Below are 23,755 nucleotides of genomic sequence, written 5' to 3' on the forward strand. Positions count from 1 at the left end.
CTTTTCCACAGCCTAGCAACATACAGAGGCCCAACATCCATATAGCACCATCAGGCGTTCTAAAGGCATAAATTACACATTTCATTTCCTGAGTACCTATTACATTTTTGAAGGCCCTGGAGCACCAGGACAATGGAATTACCCACAAAGTGACCCCATTTTGGAAAGAAAACAACCCAATGTATATTCTGTGAGGCATAATGAGTCTTTTGAACATATAATTTCTTTCCACAAGTTTTTGGAAAATGTGGAAAGAAAATAAAAACCTATTTTTTTTCACAAAGTTGTCAATTTAGAAGATCTTTCTAACACATAACATGTACATAGCCAAAATGACACCCCAAAATACATTCTGCTACTCGTCCTGAGTATGGCGATACCCCATGTGTCAGACTTTTCCACAGCCTGGCCGCATACAGAAGCCCAACATACAAGTACCACCTTCAGGCTTCTAACATATAGCATGTACACACCAAGAATTACACACCAAAATACATTCTGCTGAGCAAAGGGTAAAAAAAAGGCTCACCTGTGGTTTTAGCAGACAGGGACACCGTTCCAGAGCAGTCAAAGCATTTTCTAGACAGCCAAAGGAAATGTCCAGGAATTGTCCAGGCAGCAGACAGATATGGAAAATTATGAACATGGTTCAGTACAGTCCAAGGTTTAGCAGGCAGTTCAGGCATAGGCATGTCCAGTTCAGGTGGCAGGCACAGGCATGGCCAGTTTAGGTGGCAGGCAAAGGCAGGGCCAGTTCAGATGGCAGCAGGCGGCACTTTGTACATTGGGCCTTGGTCAGGTAAGACCCGAGGACAGGGGTAGAGGCTTCTTCCCACCCAAATCTCTACGAAGCCTCCGAGTCTCCAGACCCTAATCCGAGAAAACGAAAAACCCGGAGAAAAAGGTTTTCTCCACTCGGAAAACTTTTTCTGGAGCCCCTCACATGTGAGACCCCTGTGCTGTACAGTGGCAGGGCAAATGATCAGTTCAGGAGGCAAGCAAAAAGCATGGTCATTTAACAGGCCGAGGTCAATTCACGTTAAAGGCAGAAATATGTTTGGCAGAGGCATAGTCATTTAACAGTCCGGGTCATACACAGAAATGGCAGAAAGTGGATACTGGAAAGAAATCATCTTCACTTTACTAATAGTTTAGTGAAGTATGATAGCTTCGATAGCAAGTTCCAATGCAGAGGCCTGGCTGGGAGGGACAGTCTGGACAGTAGTATCGGGTGTCACGGCGAATTCCTCTACTTGTACACACACGGCATCTTTTTTGGGGTTTGCGACCTGTTTAGGTAGGAGGGAGGATGTCGGGAAAGTGCCTTTCATGGAGTCTGGCTACTGCATCAGACCGAATTAGTTGAGTGGATTGGCCATGGGGATAGACAAGGGCTGTGATGACATCTTCTTGGAATCTTAGATAGGTCAGGGAACTTTGGGTGCTCTTAGAAAAAATAATATAAGAATTGAACATGGCCAATTGCATCAAATAAACGGCGACTTTCTTGTACCAAAACAGTGATCTCCTGGTGGCCAAGTAGGGCTGCATCATCTGGTCATTCATATCCACCCCCCCCATGTATAAGTTATACTCGTGGATACATTTTGGCTTCTGGATGGGGCCTTTTCTTCTTTGCAGTTCCACCAAGGTGTCATTGTGTATTGTGGAAAGGATGTAGACATCTCTTTTTTTATCTCTCCACTTCACCGCTAGTACCTCGTCAGTCCGCATACTGGCCATTTCACCCTGTTTTAATTTCTTGGTGACCAATATCTGTGGGAAACCTTTGCGGTTGGTCCGTGCTGTCCCACAGGCCACAGTCTGCTTTAGGTATAGATGGCGGAAAAGTGGGAGACTTGTGTAGAAATTGTCTACATATAGGTGGTAACCTTTCCCAAGCAATGGTTGGATCAGCTGCCAGACAATTTTGCCACTTGTTCCCATGTAGGTAGGGCATCCAGGGGGGTTTAGCTGTCTGTCTTTTCCCTCATAAATTATGAAGTCATATGTGTAACCCGTGGCCCTGTCACACGCCTTATAAAATTTTACCCCACGTCTGGCTCTTTTACTGGGCATGTATTGTTGTATTGCAAGTCGCCCAGTGAAGTGTAATAGGGATTCATCCACACAAATATTTTTATCAGGGGTAAACATCTGTTTGAAACTGGCGGAAAAAAAATTGATTAGGGGCCGAATTTTGAATAATTTATCATAACTGGGATGATTTCGAGGGAGGCATTGGGCATTGTTATTGAAATGTAAAAATCTCATGATCATCTCATAACGGTTTCTGGGCATAATTGATGAATAGACCGGCATGTGGTGGATAGGTTGGGTAGACCAGTAGGAATGGACTTCATTTTTTTTTGTTAGCCCCATGTTGAGGGTTAGGCCAAGGAAAATTTTAAATTCTTCCACGGTGAGGGGTTTCCAAAAAAAAGGATGGGCATAGGAGGAACTGGGATTGTTGGCTATATGTTGGCTGGCATATAGATTACATTGCTCCACAATGTCAGTTAGGAGATCATTGGTAAAAAATAAATGAAAATAATAAAGTGGGGTTACATTTTCCGTCTGTATCTGAGGGCCTGGCTGGGATGTAAAAAGGGGAATAACAGGTTCTACTGACGTATCGGGCAGCCATGTTGGATACAGCAGAACATCTGGAAGGCTAGTATGGGCACTGCCTCGTTGATGGGATGCTCCGTTGCTAGTATCTGGCCTATCTTCAAGGAAGGTTGCAGAACTGCTGGTGGATGCCTGCCTATCCCGGAGTGCTGCGCTGCTGGTGGATGCCTGCATATCATCCTGGAGTGGTGCGCTGCTGTTTGATGTCTGCGCCTGCTCATTTCTCCCGTTTCTCCTTGTTAGGATTCTATCTTCCTCGGTTTCCATCTCGGAGCCACTGCTTTCCACTGGCTCATAATCGCTATCCGAGTCTGACGGAGAGAGTTCCCCGCTACTCTCGTCTGACATACTCTGGAGCATCTGTAAAGCCTCCTCTGCGCTGTACGACCTTTTAGTCATGTTGACGGGCAGATGTCAGATGGCGGGCGGAAGATGTCAGATGGCGGGCGTCAGATGGGCCTGATGGCGGGCGTCAGATGGGCCTGATGGCGGGCGTCAGATGGGCCTGATGGCGGGCGTCAGATGGGCCTGATGGCGGGCGTCAGATGGGCCTGATGATGGCGGGCGTCAGATGGGCCTGATGATGGCGGCGTCAGATGAGCCTGATGATGGCGGGCGTCAGATGAGCCTGATGATGGCGGGCGTCAGATGGGCCTGATGATGGCGGGCGTCAGATGGGCCTGATGATGGCGGGCGTCAGATGGGCCTGATGATGGCTGGCGTCAGATGGGCCTGATGATGGCGGGCGTCAGATGGGCCTGATGATGGCGGGCGTCAGATGCGCCTGGTGATGGCGGGCGTCAGATGCGCCTGGTGATGGCGGGCGTCAGATGCGCCTGGTGATGGCGGGCGTCAGATGCGCCTGGTGATGGCGGGGCAGATGCGCCTGGTGATGGCGGGGCAGATGCGCCTGGTGATGGCGGGTCAGATGCGCCTGGTGATGGCGGGTCAGATGCGCCTGGTGATGGCGGGCAGATGCGCCTGGTGATGGCCGGGCAGATGCGCCTGGTGATGGCGGGGCAGATGCGCCTGGTGATGGCGGGCAGATGCGCCTGGTGATGGCGGGCAGATGCGCCTGGTGATGGCGGGCAGATGCGCCTGGTGATGGCGGGCAGATGCGCCTGGTGATGGCGGGGCAGATGCGCCTGGTGATGGCGGGGCAGATGCGCCTGGTGATGGCGGGTCAGATGCGCCTGGTGATGGCGGGTCAGATGCGCCTGGTGATGGCGGGTCAGATGCGCCTGGTGATGGCGGGTCAGATGCGCCTGGTGATGGCGGGCAGGTGCGCCTGGTGTTGGCGGGTGGCTGATGTGTCAGATGGCGGGCCAATGTGCCAGGTGTTTTTGGGGACACTGTTTTTGGGGACACTGTGTTTTGGGGGACACTGTGTTTTGGGGGACACTAGCTGGGAGATCAGTGGGTAAACAGCAGACAAACAGCTAGAAAACTCACTGATCTTCCCGGCTGAAGCAAAGATTTCTCTTCCTCTCCTCACTGACAGGTTCTGTGTGAGGAGAGGAAGAGATGAGAGCAGTTACAACTGCTCTCTATTTACATTACATGACGACTGTGATTGGACACAGTCGTCATGTGATCAGGAGGGCCAATCACATGGCCCTCCTGTTGTATTTTTCTCTCCGGTCTCCGGGGGTCTCAGGCAGATCGGGATCGTGCCGCTGCGCGGGCACGTGGCGGCGCGATCACCGGTTATCTGCCGCCCATCCCCCTTTGTTTACTTACGATGGCTGTGATTAGACACAGCCATCGTGCGGATCAGGAGGGCAAATGACATTGCTCTCCTGCCGATCCGAGATGCGGCGTGTGCGGGGGACACGCGCGCACCGGAATCGCGCAGCTGCGCGGGAGCGCGCCCGCGCGATCCCGCTTCTTTGACATGACGTTCAGGAACGTCCTGTCAGGAGTAGAGAGCTCCCACCTGGCCGTTTATATGCAGTGGCCGGGTGGGAAGTGGTTAAAGCAAACCCAACTCTCCTCTGTGTTCTTTGTTCCTAAGATTTTATCCCAATATCTTCTAGCAAGGTTCGTAGTTTAGGGAAGTTGGCTCTTTTGAAATTCAGGGTCTTTGTATTCCCCTTATGTTTCCTATTTGTGTGATTTATACTGAAGCTAATTAATCCGTGATTGCAGTTTCCTAAATTGCCCCTTATTTCCACATCCGTGATCAGGTCTGTATTGTTGGTAAACAGTAGGTCTAGTAATGCTTTGTTTCTAGTTGGTGCGTCTACCATCTGACACATGCAATGGTCCTGCAAGACATTTAGGAACTGGCGAGCCTTAAGCCCCATACACACTATCAGTTTTTATGCTGAGTTTTTCCTTCAGGTTTACCAAAACCATGTAATGCAAGGGCCTGCTTGATTGCATACAAATTGAAACTCCTAAGGTTTGACCTCATATTATATGGTTTTGGTAAATCAGAAGGAAAAACTCAGCAGAAAAACTGATAGTGTGTATGGGGCTTTAGACGAAGGTGCGGTTCCTTCTATGTCTGGATAATTAAAATCCCCCATTATGACATCACTTCCCATCCTTGCCACTAAACCAAATTGTGATAGAAGGTCCATCTCCCCCTCCTTCCTCAGGTTAAGGGGCCTATAGCATACTCCCGCTATTACTTTGCCCTTAGTTTCATCCTTTTGGAGCTCTACCCATAAGGATTCCACCTCCTCCCTTGCTCCCTTAGTGATGTTATCTCTCACATTTCCTTGTACATAATTCTTGATATACAGGCATACCCCTCCCCCTTTTTTACCATCTCTATCCCTGCGATAAAGGGAATACCCTTGAATGGTTGCCAGATAATCATGAGGGCTGTTGAACCAAGTCTCTGAAGTTCCCACAAAATCAAAATCCTTCTTGTACAAAACAGTATCTCTAGTTCTCTCATCCGCCAGACTCCTTCTTATTGGCTGTTCCAAGGCTGCATATAGGACAATCTGTGCGATCAGCCAGAGAATAAATCAGCCGGTGGCAGCCATTTACCATAGAGCTGACCGACGACCAGAAGATCCCTGGCCATCTCTATGACCTTTGGAGGGCAGGCACGACATTATGACATCACTTCCAGCCTCAGCAGATGTAGCTGGAGAGGCTGAGATCTCTTTCTTTTTTTTTATCTCAGGCTTTCCAGCCTAGAGGAAATATATCTCTGTAAAGAGGACCTGTCATGCACTATTCCTATTACAGGGGATGTTTACATTCCTTGTAATAGTTATACAAGTGATAAAAAAAAATGTTTTCGGGTTCTGAGTAATTTTCTAGCAAAAAAATTATGATTTTTACATGCAAGAGAGGAGTGCCAGAAAAAGCTTGGGCTGGAAGTGGTTAACTATATTTTACTTGTGAGATGATACACTAAACCTTCTATTGCTCTCAGCCTCCTCCTAGTCACTTTTTTTTTTGTTTGCTGCTCTGATCTGACTTGTTCGTTCTCGATGGTCGCACGATATGTAGGAACATAGTCACCCTGTCTTAAGCTGGCTATACATTTTACATTTTTCTTATTCAATTTATTTTGGATTTACCTTCAACTATGTACTACATTGGGCTTGGAAACTTATGGGAAATCCAACAATTTGACAGGAGGTACAAGGAGATGGTACCAATGATTTACTAGAGGGAGTAGAAATCTTACAATGGGGAAACCCATTCTGGGAACGGCTGCCTAAAAGGAGATTTCCCCTCACTTTGCAGATATTCCTTTCTTACCTCCTGCTGTATTTCTGAGCCAATGACGCAGAATGTTTTTCCAAAGAATATATGTATTACATCCTGGAAAATGTTATCGTAGCTTCCTTTCAACAGATATCTATGTTAGAATAGCAAGAACAAGGGGGCATGAATATGGTCATATTTGTGCACTACAAAAACTGCCTTACAGAAATGTGCTTTGCTTTTCTAGGCAATAAGCACAAAGAGTTTTCCAAGTTTAAAGGATAACTCCACTTTCCTGAAAAAAAAAAAGCAAATAAAAAAGCATATAGCATATACCACAGTTACACAAGCCATAGTGTAATGGAATTTTATTAAAAATTACCTTTTCTTTTCAGTATGGAGATCAGACGGTGTACAGAACACCCCTCAGGTCATTGCCTCTGCTTGTGTTATTGGCTTACTGATTTTCCCACAAAGTCTGAACTAAGATATGTCTCATTATGCCTTTATCTTGCAGGGTGTTTTTTTTTTTTTTTTCTTCAGGAGGGTTTACAACCGCTTTAAAGTGTTGCAAAAATAATCAATTTCTTTGTGAATCACAGTAGTATTTCAAGTGTACCAAAACTTGGCCAGCGTAAAATGGCTGTAAAATAGAATAAAATTGTAGCCCATAGCAACTAATCAGGTACCAGCTATAATGTTTTATTGCAGGTTAGTAAACAAAACTCAACTGTTTAGAACCAAGAGATTGCTTTTCCAGCTTTCAAAATTTGACCCCAATAAAATAAAACATACACACAGTATATCTTAGTTAGAATCTTCACATTATAGTTTGTTATTGTGAACACGATTGAAATTACTATTAGAACTGGTTACATCACAGAAAAAATATATAACTAAACACTTTTTTCTGGCACTAGTCACAGAGACCAAAATAAAAACGTATTTTTTTTTTTTTTTTTTGCGGTGGCTTTATCATAAATTATGCATCACAGAAAGTGTAACTTTCTAAAAATAAACGGCACTGTATAGTCTACAGCTGAAATAGGAGTGTTTATAATATTTGCTTTTCTTTCATTCTTCATTAGCCTACATGAATCTATAGAACAATCTGATAATGTTGAGCTTAATATGTCTCAAAAATACCTACAAAGAAAACAGGATTTCTGCATGACATTTTTTTTCCAAACCAACTTTTGCCTCAGTGCCTTGAAGAAGTATTCATACCCCTTGAAATGTTCCACATTTTGTCATGTTACAACGAAAAACGTAAATGTATTTTATTGGAATATTATGTGATAGACCAACACAATGTGGTACTTAATTGTGAAGTGGAAAGAAAATGATAAATGGTTTTCAACATTTTTTACAAGTAAATATCTGAGAAGTGTGACGTGCATTTGTATTCAGCCCCCCTTTACTCTCATACCCCTAACTAAAATCTAGTGGAACCAATTGTCTACAGTTACCTAATTAGTAAATAGAGTCCACCTGTGTGTAATTCAATCTCTGTATACATATAGCTGCTCTGTGAACCCCTCAGAGAACCTTAGTGAACAAACAGCATCATTAAGGCCAAGGAACACACCAGACAAGCTAGAGATAAAGTTGTGGAGAAGTTTAAAGAAGGGTTAGGTTATAAAAAAGATATCCCAAGCTTTGAACATCTCGCAGAGAAGTGTTCCATCATCCCAAAATGGAAAGAGTATGACACAACTGCAAACCTACCAAGACATGGTCAACCACTGACAGGCTGTGCAAGCAGAGCACCAATCAGAGAATCAGCCAAGAGGCCCATCATAACTCTGGAGGAGCTGCAGAGATCCACAGCTCAGGTGGAAAAATCTGTCCACATGACAACTATTAGTCATACACTAAACAAATCTGGCCTTTATGGAAGAGAGGCAAAAAGATAGCCATTGTTGAAAAAAAGCCATAAGTAAGAAGCCATGTAGGGAACACAGCAAACATGTGGAAGAAGGTGCTCTGGTCACATGAGACCAAAATTAAACTTTTTAGGCTAAAAGCAAAACGCTACGTGTGGTGGAAAACTAACACTTGCACATCACCCTGAACACACCCTCCTCACCGTGAAACACGGTGGTGGCAGCATCATGTTGTGGGGATGCTTTTCTTCAGCAGGAACAGGGAAGCTGGTCAGAGTTGTTGGGATGATGGATGGAGCCAAATACAGGGCAATCTTAGTAGAAAACCTGTAGAGTTGCCAAAAGACTTGAGACTGGGCTGGAGATTCACCTTCCAGCAGGACAAGGACCCTAAACATACAGCCAGAGCTAAAATGGAATGGTTTAGATAAAAGCATATCCATGTGTTAGAATGGCCCAGTCAAAGTCCAGACCTAAATCCATTTGAGATTCTGTGGCAAGACTTCAAAATTGCTTTTCATCTGACAGAGCTTGAGCTATTTTTGCAAATAATGGGGACAAATGGCACTCTCTAGATGTGCAAAGCTGGTAGAAACATCCCCAAAATACAAATTCAAGCCACACTTTTCACATATTTATATTTAAAAACTTTTGAAAAACATTTATCATTTTCCTTCCACTTCACAATTATGTGCCACTTTGAGTTGGTCTATTACATAAAATCCCAATAAAATACATTTACGTTTTTGATTGTAACAAGAAAAAATGGGGAACATTTCAAGGGGTAATGCTTCATTGGTGGCAGCTGGGTTGGGGGGGGGAAAGCACAGCATAACCTGATTTGATACATTTCTCTCTTAGAGTGCTTACTTTAAAGTGATTGTAACGCCTCCCTTTTTTCATTAAAGACGTGCAGATTGCTGGACTGGGATCGGGCTCAGATGAGTATTTAGGAGGGTTTTAACCTTAATGCAGGGAATGTATTAACGTAAAAAAGCATTATACCTTACAAGCACTTTAAAGAGGAAGTAAACCCTGATGAGTTTACTTCCTCTTTCATTCCCTGCAAAGGTAAAGCATAATGGACTACTATGCATCGCATAGTAGTCCATTATGTGTCACTTACCTGACACAGGAGCCAGCGAAGTCACCGCTGTCCCCTGTAGTCCGGCGCATCCATCTTCTCGTGGGTCTCGCTACTCTGCCACTGTCATTTGGCGAAGCCATGATGACATCACTCCCGCGCATGCACACAGGAGCCGCCACTCGCGGCATATCGCCGTTGACCGCGGCGCGCTCAGTGTGCATGCGCCATAGACAGAGGTGCCTGTCTTTCGGCAAATATCTCCTAAACCGTGTAGGTTTAGGAGATATTTCTTGGACCTACAGGTAAGCCTAAATCTAGGCTTACCTGTAGGTCAAAGTTTGTTGTAAGGGTTTACAACCACTTTAAGGAATTAGATGATCATTGTTCATTGTTCATTTGGGATGTCCATGGAGTGCAACAGATCACCCTGTAGAGAAAATGTTTTCCCCTGATCACTGTTAGGAGGGGCTGTATCTGATAAGTGTTTATTTTATGGAGATAAAACACAAAATGTATTCCTAGTGGAAGTAAGATCAATTAATATTTCTTCTTAGATTAATAGGTGCCGTTTGCTGCAGTCTTCTGACACCTACAGACTTTTGACTATGCAACAAGTGTCTCATGTCTATAGATACCTTTAAGGTATTATTTAAACTAAAGCCTAGTTCAACCCAGTGGGCAGAACAAAAAAAACGTGAAGAGTTTGGGGGGGGGGGGAGCCGCTTTACTAACAATCCATGTTAGTACAGTAATCTTCCACGCTGAGCTATTGTGTTCTGACAGGGAGATTTGGCTGCTGTACACATGGGCCAAATGTCAACCGGTTTCTATTGAACCTGCTGATCCAACACGACATTGGACCCGTGTGTACAGCCCTTTTGTTTATAAATCCTTGTACATTTTTGTAACCATTTTATTATATCCTTTCATGTGACAACACTGAAGAAATTACACTTTGCTACAATGTAAAGTAGTGGGTGTACAGCTTGTATAACTGTATAAATTTACTGTCCCCTCAAAATAAGTCAACACACAGCCATTAATGTCTAAACTGCTGGCAACAAAAGTGAGTACACCCCTAAGTGAAACTGGCAAAATTTTGTCAAATTAGCCATTTTCCCTCTGCGGTATCATGTGACTCGTTAGTGTTACAAGGTCTTAGGTCTGAATGGGGAGCAGATGTGTTAAATTTGGTGTTATTGCTCTCTCTCTCTCATACTGGTCACTGGAACTTCAACATGGCACATCTTGGTAAAGAACTGTCTGAGGATCTGAAAAAAGAATTGTTGCTCTACATAAAGATGGCCTAGGCTATAAGAAGATTGCCAAGACCCTGAAACTAAGCTGCAGCACGGTGGCCAAGACCATACAGCAGTTTAACAGGACAGGTTCCGCTCAAAACAGGCCTCGCCATGGTCGACCAAAGAAGTTGAGTGCACATGCTCAGCGTCATATCCAGAGGTTGAAGGGGTGGGGGGTCAGCCTGTCAGTGTTCAGACCATACGTCACACACTGCATCAAATTGGTCTGCATGGCTGTCGTCCCAGAAGGAAGCCTCTTCTAAAGATGATTCACAAGAAAGCACGCAAACAGTTTGCTGAAGACAAGCAGACTAAGCACATGGATTACTGGAACCATGTCCTGTGGTCTGATGAGACCAAGATAAATTTATTTTGTCCAGATGGTGTCAAACGTGTGTGGCGGCAACTAGGTGAGGAGTACAAAGACAAGTGTGTCTTGCCTACAGTGAAATATGGTGGTGGGAGTGTCCTGGTCTGGGGCTGCATGAGTTCTGCCGGCACTGGGGAGCTACAGTTCATTGAGGGAACAATGAATGCCAACATGTACTGTAACATACTGAAACAGAGCATGATCCCCTCCCTTCAGAGTCTGGGCCACAGGGCAGTATTCAAACATGATAACAACCCCAAAACACACCTCCAAGATGATCTCTGTCTTGCTTAAGAAGCTGAGGGTAAAAGTGATGGACCGCCCAAGCATGTCTCCAGACCTAAACCCTTTTGAGCATCTGTGGGGCATCCTCAAACGGAAGGTGGAGGAGCACAAGGTCTCTAACATCCACCAGCTCCGTGATGTTGTCATGGAGGAGTGGAAGAGGACTCCAGTGGTAACCTGTGAAGCTCTGGTGAACTCCATGCCCGAGAGGGTTAGGGCAGTGCTGGAAAATAATGGTGGCCACACAAAATGTTGACACTTTGGGCCCAATTTGTACATTTTCTCTTAGGGGTGTACTCACTTATGTTGCCAGCGGTTTGCACATTAACGACTGTGTGTTGAGTTATTTTGAGGGGGCAACAAATTTACATGGTTATACAAGCTGTACACTCACTACTTTACATTGTAGCAAAGTGTCATTTCTTCAGTGTTGTTACATGAAAAGATATAATATTTAGAAAAATGTGGGGGGATGTACTCACTTTTGTGATAGATATATATATATATATATATATATATATATATATATATATATATAAATAACTTTTTATATAGCCTTTTTTATTCTTTTTATAAGTGATAACATAATATTTGTTCTCAGCTGCATAAGGGCAGTAGGAGGACAAACATCAGCACACTGATCTTCCCAGTGAATGGTTGTGCAGCGAAGAGGGTGTCAGGACAAGTCTGATCATTGGAGGAGAGCAGGCTGAGTTCCCAACATAGCTAGAGAACTGTACAAGCTCTGCTCTCATGCCTAGTTTGGTCAGGAACGCCAGATTTTTCACACAAATGAAGCAATACAAAGAGAACAGGATATTTTTCCTTACTAGTACATGGTACAGCAGGCACATGTCAGGAGTGTAAAATGTTGGGTTTACATATTCTTTGAGGAGATGTTACCGGACTCGGAGCAGCCAGGATCTGGATCAGAAGTGCATAGCAATCAATCAGCTTTTAGATTTCATTTTCATAGTGCAACTGAACAAGCTGAGGCTGGAAGTAGATTGGTTACTATGCACAGTTGTTCAAGATTCTATCGGCTCAAGTTTTAGTAAATTCTCCCAATAAGTTTCCAGCAATTTGTTAAGCCTCATGCACATGGGGTGCCTGAAGTTCCCATTGACATTTCTCGTAGCGGGAACTTACATTCCCACTCACAATTTTGTATGGCCAATTTGCATGTGATTCCATGTGTCACACATTGGGCAGCCTGAAATAGGCTACCCTATGTGCGTTTGTCACACAAAAAAACATTCCTGCTCCTTTTTTGGGCAAAAAGCTTTACACAATTTTTAAAGTGATTGTAAAGTCTCTTTTTTTAGTTAAACATAAAAAACATGTTATACTTACCTCCTTTGTGCAGTTGGTTTTGCACAGAGCAGCCCAGATCCTCCTCTTCTCATGTCCCTCTTTGGTTCTCCTGGCTGCTCCCTTCCTCCTGCTATGGGGGCACCCGATGCAAAAAAATGCATTGAGGTGAAAAACCTTGAAGGTTTACAACCACTTTAATGCCAAAGAAAACCCTTCAGCACTAGTCTAGAACTGTTGAATACAGATTTTAATGGGAGTAACTGTAGCCTTAATCAAGCTTCTTCTTTTTTTTTTTTATTGATAAAAGCACAAAAGTATTGTTTATTTGAGTGTATTGCTCTTAGTCTGATGTAAATCAGTTTTATCAAGCATTATCAAAGTAAATAATACGTTTCTTGCTAATTTGTTAAAGCCATTAATGCTTCTCCCAGAAATAATTGAGGAGTGTTGACTACAGATCTTAATTGGGATTGTAACTGTAACTTTAAGGAGAAAAAAAGTATTTTTTTTTTCCAAAACTGGATAAAAGCTGTATAAAGGGGTGGAACATGTAACGTTCCAAAAGGTGAATGTATCCTTTAATGTGGTGCTATGTGGTCTCATATTGAGCTTTACAAGGGTGAGAATCTAAAGAGTTGATTTACTAAAGATGTAGAGTGCAAAAATCTGGTGCAGCTCTGCATAGAAACAAATCATCTACCAGGTTTTTTTTTGTCAAAGCTTAATTGAGAAGCTGCCATACAAAGCTACACCAGATTTTGCCCTCACTGGTTTTAGTAAATCAACCCCTAAGTGTCTAAGGCAAGACATAGATGAATGGATTTTCTGAAAGAAAATTGTTAAATTCCGACATCAACACAGGCAGTGTTGTGGGGTAGTGTTGATGGGGGTATGCCTCCTGCAGTGCTATTGGCGGAGGAGGGATTGGGGGTTATGGGGTGCCTTCCTACCTGGCAGAATAAAATGATTACTGTTAGGGGCTGTAGCCACTGGCAGTAATCGCATATAGTATAGGATAGGCTAGGTATATAATAAAGACTGCCCATACAATTGAACTGGCCATATTTTGATCTATGTATGGCCAGCTTAAAATTGTATGAGCCTCTTTTATAGCAACAGGGTCTTTGGTATAATGTGCTGGGGTATCTGTACCAATGGGAGAGCTTTGTTGGCTGCGGATAATCAACGGAACAAAGAAAAAAAAAAGGCCTTTTCCCGAATAATCTTTTACAGCAAAATTACATAAATAGTTTTGGTTCTTTCCATTTTGACATAAACCCTTGTTGATTTTCCATATCTGAGAATTGCCAAGTGGTAAAAGCCAAAATATTCAGGGAAATCTTTGTTTTGGCTAAAAATATTTAAATAAACCACAGTTGGGTATTTCAAATATTTTAAAAGACAAAAGCATGGTTAACTGTCAAATAGTTATTGCAGTGGAAACACTATAATGACTGTGGCTGGGTATACTGTAAACAATAGTTTACTATCCACAAGAAAGGTACTAAAGGTCTCCACTCATACTGTGAATATGTGAAAAATCTACACAATTATATGCCTAATTTACTTCTCACAAAAACATTACACTGAAAATAATTTACTCTGGCCTTATACAACAACACAAATACACTTAAAGCGGTTCTCCACCCTGAAGTGGAAGTTCCGCTCATGTGATCCCTCCCCCCCTCCGGTGCCACAATCGGCACCTTTCAGGGGGGAGGGGGGTGCAGTTACCTGGATAATCCAGGTATCTGCTCCCACGTCCGGGACAGACCGCCGCAGATGCCCCGCCCCCCATTGTGTTCTGGGAAACACACAGTTCCCAGGACACAGCGGGTACCAGCAGAGACGCGCAGCGCCACTCGGGAACCGGGCAGTGAAGCCGCAACGATTCACTTCCCGATTTCCTGACAGAGGATGGCGGCGGGGGCAGCAGAGAGACGAGCAATCGCTCCTCATCTGCCGGCGACATCGTTGGACCCTGGGACAGGTAAGTGTGGATTTATTAAAAGTCAGCAGCTGCAATATTTGTAGCTGCTGGCTTTTAATATATTTTTTTAAAGGTGCAGAACCGCTTTAAGTTAAAAATTAAAATAAACCAAATAAAAATATACATAGAGAGAAAAGCATGCCTTCTCAGCATTGTTGCTTTTCAACCAGTCATTGGTTTATTCAACCAGTTCACCTTTGTGGCTTCTCTCACAAACCACTATCAACCAAATTCAACATGTCATAGAAGTCTGACACTGACTGGCAACGCATGAATCAGAGAGAAAGGACATTACACATGACAGGATTCAGAAAGTACACTCCATGCAACATCGAGGTGCTTCCTGGGATTATACAGAGATTAGATTAAGGTAAATTGGTGCTGTTTCCTGCAGCATGTTAGCAGTCCACTGATTCTTATCACTTATTGCACACAATATATTTATATAGTTGATAGCATTTAAAGAAAAAGCCCAGTGCATCAGTGATCTGTGTCAGCCCCATGGCACGTATGCTCAACAAACTGGATAGGGAACCTTGGCACCCCAGATGTTTTGGAACTACATTTCCCATGATGCTCAACTACACTGTAGAGTGCATGAGCATCATGGGAAATGTAGTTCCAAAACGTCTGGGGTGCCAAGGTTCACCATCACTGCCCTTGTAGAATGCTTACTGAAATATACAAAACAATTATAGACTGGCAACACTATAATTGGAAAGAAGATGCAGCACCATTATTGGGTCTCATTCACACAGGACGATTTAATATCTTTTATTACGAGCATGGGCATGCACAGGCATTACGTGCATCCCTGGGCTGGCAGTCCCATATCTGTCAATTGGAACGCTGCGGCCGGACACAACACAGCCACTGCTCCCAAAGTGACATCTGCATGAGTGCACAGCCCCAAAAAAACCCTGGGTGTTCATGCAGCCTCTGCATCCCAATAGACAGCAATGCGACTGCCGGCATGGAGATGCACACAACGCGGATTAAGATGCCCCATGTAAACAAGGCCTTAGATGCTTATTTTGCAAAGCAGTGTTTATTGTTACCATGTAGCAGTACATAAGTGTGTACAATTGCCTGTCTCTTGCACGTTGTTACTGTACTTTCTGAATCCCTGCCCTGGCTTCAGATGGTACTTGCAGAATCTCTGTCCGGACTTCAGATGGTACTTGCTGAATGTCCGGCAGGGCATTCAGAGTTCTACTGGCCATGTTCTTTGATCAAAAGAGTATTTAAGCTTCAGCCACCTTTGAAGTGGTAAGCGCTGCAGTTTATTGTCAGCTATTGTTGTGCAAAGAGCTATAATATCTACCTATGAGAATACCTGACCACTACCCACTTGGACTGACCCAGCTAATCTCTTGATTGCCATCTGCCTTTGACTCCTGCTTGGATCTGACTACTCTCTTATTTGCTGCCTGGCAAAACCCCTTGCCTGGACCTGGACATTCTCCTCCTTGCTGCCTAGTGCACAATATCCACACTTTAGCATTTCTATTCCTGATAACCCTTTGGTGAGGCGATCCTGGGAGCTGCAACCTGGTGACAGTTTGCAGCAAAGTAAACCAGGAACATTAGAGACTCTGGCCCATCTCCGCCTTCAGGAGCTTTTGTGAAGGCCAAATTATGCTCAGCCTACACCACCTGCCAGGGGGCACCACTGAATGGCTTGCAGATTTATATACTATAAAATACTGGGTCCTGTTCTCACAAGCCTGTTTTATGTACACCGCTAGTGTATTAAATAAAAATGTCTTGCTTGCTGCATTTTTGGTGCCGTTTGATGCAGTACAACAAACTAAGACACACAAAAAGGAACAGATGTGACTAAAGCCTAATACCTAATTCATTACAAAGGTACTAGGGCCTTCTAAAATATAATACAGGATATATATATATATATATATATATATATATATATATACATACACAAAAACATTATCGCTATCATGCTTTTTAAAGGCTGACTCCAAGAAACTGAAAAATCCTTCCTTGCAGTGGGGCTGTATTCCCACTGCAAGGGTTAACTGATCATTTCTGTCTAGGGAATGGAAAAGCAATTTTCCACACCTGATCCTCTGTCCCCCCAGCAGATGGTGCTCCCCCACGCTCCAGTGGATTGTCCCTGCATCGGTCTTGATGATGATGGAGCATAAGGGAGAAACCACTGCAGGGACTGGTCAAGCAGTGCAGAGGAGGCTGAAAGGGCAGAGGATTGGATAAGTAAAAGTACTTTTGTAATGCGGGCTCAGCCTATTTGCCTTTAGCAGATCAACTCCAAAGTCTTAAACTGAGGTCATGTACACCATCCTTTTTTGTCAGTTCAAGGAAATTCATCATTTTGTAACAGTTAAAATAAGCTTATGGAAACATAATCAACAACTCAAAGAGCCACATAAAATTAAATTTGTGCTATAATCTAGAAAAAAATTCTTCAGAATTTCAGTGATTCTACTAGATCAAGGTCATGGTTCAATTCAAATAGACAATGTTGCATTTTATAAAGAAGACTTTAATTAGCGATTCATGATGTTACTGGCATAAGTAAATCAGCAATTAGCGTGCTCACTGGGTTACAAACAGAAAATGGCCCTTCCAGGTATTAATTAAATTCAACTCCGCTTCATGAGGACTCCTGGATTAAGTTAGTAAGCAGCATGCTATGAAGTGTTCATGCAATTTTTGAGCATCTTTTCTAACTTCCAAAAATAATACAACGGCATGCGTGAGGCCAAAGCTGTGATGGAACCCTTCAAAAATGTTGGCACTTCATAAATAATAATAATAAGCATTGTCTCCGAAAGGCACTGTACAGTCTGGCTTTCCAGAAAGCTGAATAATAAAGCTAACTACTTGAGCTGTACCTCTGCGAATCATAAACAATAAAATCACAGCAAAAAATGTTAATTGCTCAATCTGTCATTACCTGCTTTTCTACAAACACAATAATGTTTAGTAAACACATAAGAAAACAAACACACAAAGTATAAGTTCAAACATCTATTGAATCTGTGATATAAGCAGCAGGTGTCTATTATTTTTTTTTTAGGAACTGTTTTATCTCCAATGTTGAGAGATAAAGAAGGTCGCAAAATGAAACAGATATATTATATTTTCAGACATGCAGTTCAACATTAAGTAACCTAAATAAAACCTGCAATGTTTATCTATAAGCGAAAGACAAATATAAAGGGGTTGCAGTTGTCGGAAAAATCACCAGTGGATTTCAGATTTTCCTATGCTAATATGCACATTCTGATTCCACAATATATCAAAGTGTATATTACACTTAAACAATTAAGCTTAACAATCAATAATCTCAGGAAAAAAGGTATATCCTGACAGGTTACTCTAGCTCTACTTCTCTTTGGTTCAGCTTTCCTAAATCTGGCATGGAAAGTATACGCACGCTGCACAAGGATAAAATACAATTTAAAACAATGTTTTAACATAGAAAAGAATTGTGCCTAATATGTGCACGTTAAACACAATCTGAACACAATGGTCATAAAAGCACATGTATACATTAGCAACTAGCTTTTCCTTATAGAGTTAAAACTGTGTAGCAGCACAGACATTTTAAATACCAGTAGTAGTAAAAAAAAAGTAAGCATTGGATACTGTGTGCAATGTTCGAAGTGTCAGCTTAAGTAGGATCAACGTGATAACCAATATTCTTGAATATAAGAAAATCCTTAACGCATTCAAGGTTCAGCAAAAAGGAGCAAAATAAGATGCTGTGTCTTACCTGTTAGTGAACTTTCCACTGAACAATCATATCTCTCTAAAATCCTTGGTGAGCAGGTACTGCAATTTGAAAGTCTCCAAAAGATAGCACACTGCACTTGTCCACGCTTACTGTCAGGCAGCAGCTGCTAAGATTAAGGCTGCAAACTATGGCCAAATGCATAACTAGCATGCTTTGTGTAAGCCAGAAGAAGAAATGCATTTGGCTCGCTAGTGACAAGGTCGAATTACCCACCTCCCCCAATAAAAGTCAGTTCTGTGATTCAGAGGAGGAAGTGCAGCATCAACACTGCACAGACACTAAGACCCTTCCAGACAGAAGGCAATAGGGTTTTGAAACCAAATAAATACAGAAGTTTAATAACTTTGTAATTCTCTCAGAGGGTTTACATTATTATAGTTTTTTTTTTTTTTATATATTACCATAAATTGTTTTAAATGTTTTTTTTTTTTTTTCAGTGACTACATTTTGTTCATACTGTGTTATGATAAAAACAAATGAAAGCAAAATTGCAGTAAAAAAACAATAAAAAAAATAAAAAACAATAGCCAATTCAAAGATAGATCATCAAATACACTACAATATTCACCTTCAATCAAGAGATTTTTCCACCATACTTTTTTGCTGCTGATAGTCTGATGGGCAGCATCATTTAACCCATTTCTTCTGAGCCCAGCCTCAGCCTGTGACTGGACAGTAAAAGGAGTAGCAGCACAGTCATGACTCATCACTTGTCACTCTGCTTTCTACTTCTATCAACACGAAGAGTGAAATTTTCAGGATTCTGCTATGCAATTAGTGGTCAAGAAGTCAAATGTTTTTAGAAATTACAACCCCCACTTTAACAGATTCCTGGTTCCAAGTTCTAACATCTAACAAAACATTTAAGTGTATATATATATATCCAGCCTAAACTTTTTGTTTTTGTGTAGATAGGTTTGATCATTTAGTGGGTAAATGTTGGAACCTCTGGAGGGTTTCTATTATGGACTCCACTGTTCCAGACAGCGAGTGAGGGGAAATCTCCAACAGCAACACAGACCGCAATTAACCAACACCAGGGTAATAGTGGGGTAAGCTAGATTACTCATCAGATTTGTATTACTATTTGTGTTCGGAGCCCTGCAAAGCAGTAAAACAACAGAAGCTCTAATCCCTCCCCATGCTCACGCACAGTGGTTCTAAAGCCTAAAGGTTTCTTACCGTAATACATTCCATGCATTAAGATAAAAAACAACTCTTGTGTCGCAGAATCCTCCCATACTTACTTGAATTGGATTTTACATCCAGCGCTGTGCATGAGAGCAGTGTCTCCCTCCACTCTCTCGTTCCTACACAACAGTTTATTAGCAGTGGAAGGCATTGGCTCACTTTTCTGGCTCTCAAATCCTGTAATGAGGGAGTGGGGCCGAGCCGCGCTGTGTCAATAGATGCAGAGTGGCTAACAAGTAAGCCCACACAAGTGGCGCCATAGAAATCTGCTTTCTATGAGGGTACTTGCCGAAGTTCAGGTGCCAGGAGTGCCGACGGGGGACCCCAGAAGAGGCTGCTCTGTGCAAAACCATGACATAGAGCAGGTAAGTATGACATGCTTGTAGTTTTATACATAAAATAAAACAAAGCTTTACAATCACTTTAAAAAAAAGATTTTCCACTTTGGTAAAAATGTAAGAAAGGTGTACTATTCACATGTAATAAAAAGTAAGGCAAATAACTCCCCTCCCAACCTGTCTGCTTCCAAAAAGGTGCATGCTACTCAAATGTGAATGGGATCCTGCATCGGTCTTCATGCTATCAGTAGACCTTAGGCTGTCAGGGTGCAGGAGAGAAGGGGCTGCAGGGACCAGCAACACAGCGGAACCTGCAGAAGCAGAGGATCGGGTATATAAAAACCCCTTTTCCAAATTCCCTAGACCGAAATGTTAGCCCTTGTAGCATGGGTTCAACCCCATTGAAGGAGTGGAGTTTTAGTTTATGTGGAGTTTAGCTTTAGAATTACATCAACATTAAGGGTCAGTAAGTAACCTTTTTTTCGGGGGTGGGGGACATAGACATTCATTTTGGGGTATATGTGAAATCACTGGTGGTAAAATGTAGCGGTGCTGAACCTACAGTTAATCTCCCTGGCGGTATGATTCATTCTGGTTTTAGGTGCTAAAAGCGGTACAATTATTTTGCATGGAAATTTGGTGTTTTGTATTGAAGTCCTGTAATTCTTAGGAATAACTCTCTTAAATCTGTTCAAACCAGAGTCTAGCAGACATCCCCGGTATGATAAAGTTTATAATATAATAAAGAATAATAAAAATTATTCAATAATGTAATCAAATCCTAAAACACTGAAAAAGGGACACTTTCTGGTTGCTATGGACAATCTCCAAATTCCAGGCAGAAAAAACAGTATTTATAATATAAAAGTGCATGCAGGGCATTGCACAGACCACTAGGGACAAAGGGTGTGTGTAATTGTTTAATACAGTACTGTAATCTGTAAGATTACAGTACTGTGTGTGTTTTGTGTCTTTTTACTTTTTTGATCTTGGCACCGATCTCTGCTCCCGTGCGCCGTAACGTCGCAGGGAACGGAGCTCGGCGGCATTCGGCACTGTGAATCGAGCGGAGGACAGCTCGATCACACAGAGCGGAGGACATCGCTGGATCCAGGGGACAAGGTAAGTAACTCTCTCTGTGTCCTCCCTGCATCCAGCGATGCGATCCCGAGTCTGGCTCGGGGTTACCGCTTGTGTTAGTAAAATCCCAACCCGAGCCAGACTCGGGATTACCGCTAGGAAGGTTAATGAACAAGCATGCTGTACCAACCAAAAGATGCTTGTGAGCAATGATATTACTTGCAATTAGTGGGCTTTAGATAGTTAGCCTACAGATATAGGGGTTCGTTTCCTAAAGGCATATAGGCTGTTCGCTGTGCACAGGACTTTCCTGTAGCTTAGTGAACAAAGTGAACACTGCTGACGTCCATCATCCAGTCATAAGCAAACAAAGATTCTATCTTTTCACTTGCACATCACTGGGTTTTTATTTCACCACATTCACTAAACTAAGGAAAAAGTCTAATGCAAAGAGAAAATGTACAAAGTGAAAAACTTAATTGCAACCCCACAGTGTAGTATCTCTACAAAATATCATGAGGTACATATGATGTCAAGTGGTTATGTAATAAGTGCTCTTAATAACTTTATACAGTGTCTGCTAAAATTCATTGGGTACCACCTAACATAAACGCAATACTACAATCACAAACATTGACGCAAGATGATAAAATTCTGCTGTAATCACAAGGTGGCAGCTGCTAAGAAAATGAAAACACATACATTGGTTCAGGAGAAAGCCAATGAATTTGGGTTAGTTGTGCTCTGAAACAACAGTCAAAATACATGCTGTAACATAAACTGAGAGAGCACATCCAAGAAACAACTCAAGCAACGCAGATGGCTGATCCTAAAATAGCAATGTACTCTCCATACTTTGAGAAAAATTGCCCTGGGAGAATTGGATGTCAATCTCTCTATGGAAACAAAAGCAGTATACGCACATAAAAAAAAAATATATATAAATAAAGTATCACACAGTAATCGGGTCACAATACCAATTTCATCAACCAGATCTAAAGGTTCATGTAAAGAACATCCATAGACATGGCAAATAGTGATGTCATCACTTTATACTTGGAATACAACGGTCACTCCTGGAGAATGTACTCAATGTCAGTACTGATGTTAACTGTGTCACACAATACTTTTTGAGTTAAGAGAAAGAAGGTAACGCATGCCTAAATTTGCAGATAAGCTTAAACCTATACATCCATACTGTTTTATATTATAATCAAAAGGAAATAAATTGTAAGAAAGTATATTATTATAAGCCTCATTTGTTTATGGCTTGTTGCCAGATATTAAAAGGAAAGCTATGGCCACAGCACACACTTTCGCTTTATAATATCAGCACTGTAATAGCTATACAACTACACAAAATACTTATTACTGACAATCCAAAATAACGGGGAGTAAAAATTGTCCTGGCGTTCGTGGTAGTAAAACAATGCCCCATCTTTGGCATTACAGTGAGTAATAAAGCCCCACTGTTGGTGGCAACAGGAGGAATAGAGCCCTGAGGGCCAAATAAAGGCAGCCAAAGGGCTACATCTGGCCCCCAAACCAAAGTTTGGAGACCACTGTAATATAAACTTACTTGAAAAATCTCATTCCATGCTGTGAGTTCTGACTGACTGCTGGCCATCTCATTCCACAACTTCTTGGATTCCCTGCATGCTTTGTAGGGTCTCCGCTGCCATTTACTGTCCATTTCTAAGGATTTCATATCCCATATACCTTGCTGCCAGTGATTTGTGTACTGAATCATATCTTCTCAGCACCTCTGTAGTTCAGAAAGTAGGCTCTGTGAATTCTGTGACACAGCAATGCCTATCAACAAGGCATAGTGAATACATCACAGAATTCCAGGTAAATGTGTGGGGATCTTCATAAAGCAAGTTCAAAATGTATATCATTCACATTGATAGGCGTAGGCTAGAAATAATTGAAATACAATGTGGAAAATAATATATGATTTTACATTTTCACTATAGATTAGATACTCTAAGATATTTATTATGTTTTAGTGGGCTCCTTTGTAGTTTTTTTCCCAGTAGTACAGTAGCTATAGTGGGTTTTCTAGCAGATTCTTAATCTGATGTGGAAAACACCTGAAATGTGTAACAGGTATTTGTCTGCGTCAAGTACTTACCCTAAGGCTTCATGTACACAGGAAGTTTCTCAACCTTAGCTGAATGCTGGAACATCACAGCTAGTAATCCACATTTAAAAACATGCATTTAGCAGCGTTTACAAGCTGCGTTTAGCCATGTTTGCGTTCAGAAGTGTTTACTAAAGATAACCTCAGGAGACCCTCCCAAATGATTAGAAAGCACTAAAAACAAGTATTTATTAACTATTTCAGCCATTCCGTGAGAGAACAGTGTGAGTAGCAGCTGAGAAAACATTGTGCTTGTAGCTAGCTATTATGTTTTGGTTGGTTTGTTAATATGGATCCCATGATGCGCATGTGTGAGGAAATGCTCCTTATGTTGCTTTTGCTGAGGCTCCAAAGATGTAGAAAATTGCGTGAGAAGACCAAAGTTCCTCGCTACTAGAGACATCCATTGATGGTTCAACGCAAGTCAACAGGATACTTTCTAATATCTCTGTTCAGCTGCGAAATTACCCAGAGAATTTTTTAGAATTTTACACTCAATTGCCACCTTTGACGTTCTCTTGTAAAAGACTAGACCCCTTCTAGTTCGCATGGACACAAACATGAGGAAAAGCGTGCCACCAGAGGAACATCTGTTGGTGACTCTCAACTTCAGCGTCAAGTAATGCAAGTCCTGTATTGTTCAGTATAATTGGCTGATGAGGGGAATATCACATGGTATATCA

The 23,755-nt window shown here is 42.3% G+C and overlaps 1 protein-coding gene across 9 annotated transcripts in view; it reads right to left on the bottom strand.

The window, feature by feature from the left end:
- Positions 1–23,755, bottom strand: part of PLCE1 (phospholipase C epsilon 1) — a 783,803-nt gene that overhangs the window by 438,051 nt on the left and 321,997 nt on the right. Inside the window, exon 1 of one of the 9 annotated variants that reach the window (XM_077454237.1) lies at positions 18,300–18,462. The exons of the other annotated variants lie outside the window; for them this stretch is intronic. The gene's annotated coding sequence lies outside the window, so the exon portion shown is untranslated. Of the gene's footprint in view, positions 1–18,299; positions 18,463–23,755 lie in introns of those variants that run through there. 9 annotated transcript variants of the gene reach the window in all.

This window comes from Lithobates pipiens, unplaced genomic scaffold (genome assembly GCF_037356315.1).
Source record: "Lithobates pipiens isolate NorthernLeopardFrog02 unplaced genomic scaffold, aLitPip1_a1.2 Scaffold_25, whole genome shotgun sequence".
In the NCBI taxonomy this organism is placed as follows: Eukaryota; Metazoa; Chordata; class Amphibia; order Anura; family Ranidae; genus Lithobates; species Lithobates pipiens.